A 7,440-nucleotide genomic window follows, 5' to 3' on the forward strand; every position below is an offset into this window, starting at 1 on the left:
GCGTACCATAAACTAGCCATGACTCTATATGCTGGACTAGCAGGCACTCTAAGGGAGCCTAATGTAGTGCACTGGAATTCCTACATGCCACCTACGATTTTGTGTAATGTACTGCCCCTGTTCCTAAATATATGTCTTTGTAGAGATTCCAGTATGGACCACATACAGATGTATATAGATGCATTTTCGAGTGTAGATTCACTCATTTTGCTCCGTATGTAGCCTATAGTGGAATCTATAGAAAGACTTATATTTAGGAACAGAGGTACAATGTAGTATCATGTATGACATCTACATATCTAATTTAGCAGCCAGTAGTAGAAATCATTGTCTGCACAAAGGGATTACTAGTCGAAAATCCTAGCAAAGCACGCTGGCAGGCACAGAACAATACAAGAGAGAGAGACGCGCTTACAAGATCATAGCAATGCCTCAGTCCAGGATCTTGGTTGGCCAAGCTGTTAGATCCAGAAGAAACATCATCCTTGTAGTTTTTGCCAGCTGCATAACAGGTAACAGCGACCGGTTAGTATATTTGACGTACATCGAGCAGGTGATGCTGGACGGGTTTAAAGGTGACAAGTACCTAGGCCGTGGCGGGTGCTTGGCATCTCTCCAGACTGTGGGAATCATGTTAGAAACGTCAATGGTGATGACGCTGCGCTGGCTGTCGGGGTCCGGTAAGGAGATCTAGAACCGTCGAGTAGGGTGTTTGTGGAGCGGCTCTGGAGGGTGGACTACGGTGTGGGCGAAGCGGATCTATGGCCGTGGATGAGGGCGTAGGTGAATCTGCTCCGGTGGTTGGGTTAAGGATGGTGTCAACGATGCGGATCAGCGGCCGTGGACGGGGCGTCAGAAGCTGTTCCCGTGGTTGGCTTAAGGGTGGTGTCGACGATGCGGCTCTACGGCCGTGGATGGGGCGTCAGAAGCTGCTCCGGTAGGTTGGATGAGGGTGCGAGGAAGCGGATCTGAGGCCGTGGACTTGTGAGTTGGCAAAGCGGCCCCGGTAGGGTTGAGAATGGTATAGGCGAAGCTACTCCGGTAGGGTTGAGGAAGGTGTCGGCGAAGTGGCTCCGGTAGGGTTGAGGAAGGTGTCGGCGAAGAGGATCAGAGGCCATCGACGGGGGCGTCGGTGGGGCGGCTCCGGGGGGTGTGGATGAAGCGTCTCCGGTGGGGAGTACGAATGAGCCGCTGCTGATGCGCGGCGGTTGACGAGAGTACCGGCGGAGCAGATCCGGCGCCGTGGACAAGGCCGGCACTGAATGGGCTGTGGTACAGTGGTGGATGAGCAGTCTACTTGTTTCTAGGGGAGGTGGGAGGGGTAGATGCGGCCGCAGAAGCAGATCCGGAGAGGTGGACGCCGCTGGCGGTGAATGGGCTATGGTACGCCGGTGGATGAGCAGTCTAGGGCTTCAAGAGGGGAGGGGAGAAAGGGGGATGAAGTACGGATGGCGTGCCGTGTAGTTAGTCGTTTTTGCGGGAGGGGGAGAGGAAATGGGGGTGCCGTGTAGTGGGGGAACCGGAAGTTACCAAAGCAGCCCTGACCTATCATGTTGATGAGGGCGGTATTGTAACTGTTCGTCTCCGTGCACCAAGGACAAAATGGGGATTTTGCATGCTAAAGACTAAGGTGGCGGAAATTTTAGAAGGAGGCGGGAGATTTTACCGCTCGAGGGATCGTTCGTATCTAGTTTCAACTAATTTTGGACCATGCTAGCGGGAAGGTCATGCTAGACTGTGTACACGGGGCATGCGTCAGTAGTTAATAACTGGTGTGAAGTCCACCCCAGAAAAAAGACAATAACTCGGGATGATGCGCCAATAACTTGGACGTTCACATGGGCACGGCCAATCATACGGGTGTAGTGGCGCGTTCACAAAAAAAGGGATCAAATGGTCAGCCTATGTATTTCTCGTGTAAATAGATAATTTAGTGCCATTGGTTATTTACTTTAAACATAATGCATTGACGTGTTAGTGTAGAGGCGCACAAAAAGAAATGGATATTGTAGTCAGCTACTTAAAAGTGTTACCTCATATGATTACATAGCCTCCATTTCATAAATTGTGTACCCGTTGAATTCATATATGAATATTACATATATTACTTCAAAAATAGAAACTTAAATCATCCAAGACTAATGAATTTGAATGCAAGAGTAACAATGGTGCATGTTCATGATAGCTACATTGGTTGTTTGTAGAAACATCACTGTAACTTTGGCATGCACAACTAAAAAGGTTTATTTAAATAGAAAAAATGTGATATGTGAGTGTCCAATCTTTATAGCGTTGAATCGATATTGTACCTTTGGCCACGATACGAAGTAGATATTGACTTATGTTCAAGCGATGCACGTCCACGATCGCTAGATAGTGATACGTCAATGAATTGTGCAATCTTTCTCACACGCATACATATCTCATTTCCCTGTGGGCATCGGAATCACACAAGTCTCTCACACAGAAACACACACGCTCTCTATGTCTAACACGCCAACCCCTTTAATTCCGCCCACCCACAGCCACTAATGTCTCTCACACATATGCTATCTACCTATCCCTTAATATAGCTAGATATGTGTCACACAAACTCCTTCTCCCTACTGGCAAGATGCCCATGCATTGCACGGAACATCAAGATGCATTTGTATGAGAAGTTTATCTTGTGGGAGAAAAGGATGAACGAGAGAATGCCTTATTTGCATATGCGGAGAGGGGTGTGGGTATCTTTTTGCAAAATTGCCATAGTTTCCTTCCTGTCCGTCGGATATAAATCGGATGGCCTATATTGCAGGATGGCAGGAACACCATCATCACCAACTCTGTTTTTTATAAGAGTAGAGATATGTGAGTGTCACTCCCCCCCCCCACACACCCACACTTCCCAACACCGAAGGAGTAGGGTGACACCTCGATCTTGATATTAATCTATCGACTGGCTTCTCTCTCAAACATACACACACACACTACCCGGCACCGAAGGAGTAGGGTGGCACATCGATCGTCATAATAATCTATCTACTTCTCTTTCAAACACACACACACACACTCGCTAGTTGTGCCTCTGTGTCTACCGCACACACTCTCAATACATCTTTCTCTCCCTCCCCCTCCCAACAATGATAGCAGAAGGGTGACAACTCGATCTGATCATAATCTGTCAATTGGTTTCTCTCTCAAACATTGTGTCTCGGTGCCTCGCTCGGTAGCCCCCTCGATATGTAGACTTCTCGTGCGCGCACAGCTGAAGTGACGATGATGCTGAACCCAGTGTGCCTTGTTTTTACCGGCCTCATGTGATAGTTTTCACCCTGTTTTCTGTTAATTAACAAGGCAACCTTTTCTTTGTTACTACTAGTGAATCTGAAGTCATTCGGGGCAGATATAAAATATATCACTTCAACCCAATTATCGCAGCAACTATTTTAAAAGAAATTAGCTAGCTGCCCGTGCGCTGCACGGAACATCAAGATGCATTTGTATGAGTAGTTTATCTTGTGAGAGAAAAGGTTGAACGAGGGAAGGCCTTATTTGCGAATGTGGAGAGACGTGTGGGTATATTTTTGCAAAATTGCCATAGTTTCTTTCCTATCCGTTAGATATAAATCCGACGGCCTATATTGCAGGATGGCACGCACACCATCATCACCAACTCTTTTTCTACTCCCTCCGTCCGAAAATACTAGTCATCAAAATGGATAAAAAGAGATGTATCTAAAACTAAAATACGTCTAGATACATTTCCTTTTATCCATTTTGATGACAAGTATTTCCGGACGCAGGGAGTATTTGTCTTTTTAGAGGTTTCAATAAGTGACTATGATCGGACCTTACCAACATACTCAAAAAAGTAGTCCATAATTTTGATGTTACCCTCTTTTCTTGGTGGTGTAGTGCCATCTGGATACCTCATAAATAAATCAAGGACAAATCTAACCCCTTACTGAAAAGACATAAGGAGCAAAATGAGTGAATCTACACTCTAAAATATGTCTACATACACATCCGTATGTGGTAGTCCATTTGAAATCTTAAAAAGACAAATATTTAGGAACGAATGGAGTACATATAAGAGTAGACATGGAGATATATCTCCAGCATGGTTTACAACAAAAATGTGCTGGGCTGGTTAGCCGCGGATGCTCGCAACGCGATGACATGAGTTCGTATTCTGTCTTTTAACTTTATATTTTTATATTATATATTACTCTACTTATTTGATATATACTTCTTTCGCCACTATACTGACAGTGGAACCCACAGAGTACTTAGAATACAAGATTAAGGATGGACTTGTTTCTTTTTAACTTTCTGTACGAAGCTGTAGCCACCCTGCAAGTCACGTGTACACTGTGCATGCAATTAACTTTTTATAGAGGGACAATCATACAGGAAATTAGCTCAAATGGATTGGATGTCACTCTATTATTTCCAGTATAAAGAGCATCTGCAACGACAGCCGGCAAATTTCCTCCCGCTTCCTTAAGCGGAGGACGATATCAAACGCCAGCGGCATACTTTTTTACAACTCTAACCAATCAGATGAAATTCATGCAAACACAGACTGATTTCATATAAGCATGAAGGATTTCGTATAAAAAAGCCGGATCTTCATATAAACATCATGGATTTCATTACATTTACATGAACTACGAGGTGCCAATCCGGCTCTCTTGTATAATTAATACTCCCTCCGTCCGGAAATACTTGTCCTAGAAATGGATGTATCTAGACTTAATTTTAGTTGTAGATACATACAATTTATCCATTCTTAGAATAAAAATTCCCCGCCAGCTGGAGATGGAGTACATAATCTAAATGGCCGCCCGCGGATCGCTTTGTCTTCTCATGTCCGTCAGACACTTGCGGGGTCGACGAAGGTCCTCGGAAGAGACAAAGCAGCAAAGAAACCACCTGAATCCGCGGTCGTCGCCTCGGTGGTGGCCTTCATGGGTCCCAAGTGGCGGTGGCCTCCCGTGTTCTACTTCTCCTCGATGATGGCAGCGGACACGGAGAAGCTGGCCACCGACTCGTTGCTCCCCATGCACCCGGCTTCTGTCTGTGCCTGCATGGCACTGCCGCAGGCACAGGAGGCGCGCCCACAGACACGGGAGGCGCGGCCACTGCAGACACTGGTGGCGCGGTACGACGCGACAGCGACGGTGCCCGTACCGGCATGCTCACCGCCGTGCCGGCATGGAGCAACTCGCCACTCCTCATCGAGCTGAACTTGAGCGGCGAGTTGCTGAACCACGCTCCTGCTTGGGGCAGGAACTGGCTCCGTCGGGCCAAGCGAGGTTGGTGAAGCACGGAGCGGCCTCGCCCGTATCCGGAGGGCTCGGTGGGCCACCCAGCCGGGTAATATGCCAGAGAATGGCTCATCGGAAGCCATTGGAGGAGTGGAGAAAATGGTGAAGGACGAGATGGGGAGTGGCGGAGGGGTGCGATTCTTGCCCGCTGTCTGTCTGGCCTTGTGTAAATAGAGGGTGGACGGTAGGAGCTTGGCCGGCGTCTGGCCTCATTTAAACTAAGGGCGGACGGGAGGAGCTCGGCCGGTGTTGCATTTAATTCTGGCCCGCTCATGAACGGACGTGTGGCCGGAGTAGGATTCTCGGTTTGCATGTGGGTTTAACGGAGGGGTTTAATGGAGGCGTCGGGCGTGCAGTGGGCGGCGCAGTACTATTCAATTTGATAGCAGTAATGAGCCGTCAAATCACAAAGGCCCTCGCCTATCGTGAAACCGACCGAGCTAGACTGCCCCGCCCTCTAGCCTTTTAAAAAATGTATATACTCCACTTTTGTACAGTAGTAGTATCGATGGATTGTGCCATGGAGAAAAACTTGAAATTAAAAAAAGGTGGTACATATAGAGAGCGCTCGTCGCCAAATTATGCATATAGTACTATTAAAACGGCTTGTCACAATAATGGTGTTGTAACGCCCACGATGCGGCTATATCTCCCACGTGTCGAAGCACGACTTAGAGGCATAACCGCATTGAAAGCAATGTCGCAAGTGAGGTAATCTTCACACAACCCATGTAATACATAAGGGAAAGAGATACATAGTTGGCTTACAATCGCCACTTCACACAATTACATGAATAAAGCATTACATCAACCAGATACAATCAGGGTCCAACTACGGAACCAAAATAAAAGAAGACTACCCCAAATGCTACACAGATCCCCGATCGTCCCGACTGGGCTCCACTACTGATCAACTAGAATGAAACAAAACAAAGGACAAGGTCTTCATCGAGCTCCTCCTTGAGCTTGGTTGCGTCACCTGCTCGGTAACATCGGCACCTGCAAACTGGTTTTGGAAGTATCTGTGAGTCACGGGGACTCAGCACTCTCACACCCTCGCGATAAAGACTATTAAAGCTTATGGGTAAGGTAAAAGGTATGAGGTGGAGCTACAGCAAGCGACTAGCATATATGGTGGCTAACATACGCAAATGAGAGCGAGAAGAGAAGGCAAAGCACGGTCGATAAAAGTATGATCGAGAAGTGATCCTAGAAAAACCTACGTCAAGCATAACTCCAACACCGTGTTCACTTCCCGGACTCCGCCGAGAAGAGACCATCACGGTTAGACACGCGGTGGATGTATTTTAATTAAGGTCAACTTCAGGTTTTCTACAACCGGACATTAACAAATTCCCATCTGCCCATAACCGCGGGCACGGTTTTCAAAAGTTCAAATCCCTGCAGGGGTGTCCCAACTTAGCCCATAACAAGCTCTCACGGTCAACGAAGGATATTCCTTCGAGCGGGAAGACCCGATCAGACTCGGAATCCCGGTTACAAGACATCTCAAAAATGGTAAAACAAGTCCAGCAAAGCCACCCAGATGTGCCGACAAATCCCGATAGGAGCTGCACATATCTCGTTCTCAGGGCACATCGGATGAGCAAGACGTCGGGTAAGCCAGCCCAGAGTTGCCCCTAGTAGCCTCGAACATCGCTCAGTTGGACCAACACTCAGAGGAGCATTGGCCCGGGGGGGGGGTTAAAATAAGATGATCCTTGAGCCGGCCGACTCAAGGGAAAGATAAAGGCTAGGTGGGAAATGGTAAAACCAATGTTGGGCCTTGCTGGAGGAGTTTTATTCAAGGCGAACTGTCGAGGGGTTCCCATTATAACCCAACCGCGTAAGGAACGCAAAATTCAGGAACATAACACCGGTATGATGGAAACTAGGGCGGCAAGAGTGGAACAAAACACCAGGCATAAGGCCGAGCCTTCCACCCTTTACCAAGTATATAGATGCATTAATTAAATAAGAGATATTGTGATAACCCAACAAGTAAACAATGTTCCAACAAGGAACGATCTCCATGTTCCAACAAGGAACAAACTTCAATCTTCACCTGCAACTAATAACGCTATAAGAGGGGCTGAGCAAAGCGGTAACATAGCCAAACAACGATTTG

Source organism: Triticum urartu, chromosome 3A, assembly GCF_056163025.1.
Source record: "Triticum urartu cultivar PI428250 chromosome 3A, HENAU_Tu73, whole genome shotgun sequence".
Taxonomy (NCBI): Eukaryota; Viridiplantae; Streptophyta; class Magnoliopsida; order Poales; family Poaceae; genus Triticum; species Triticum urartu.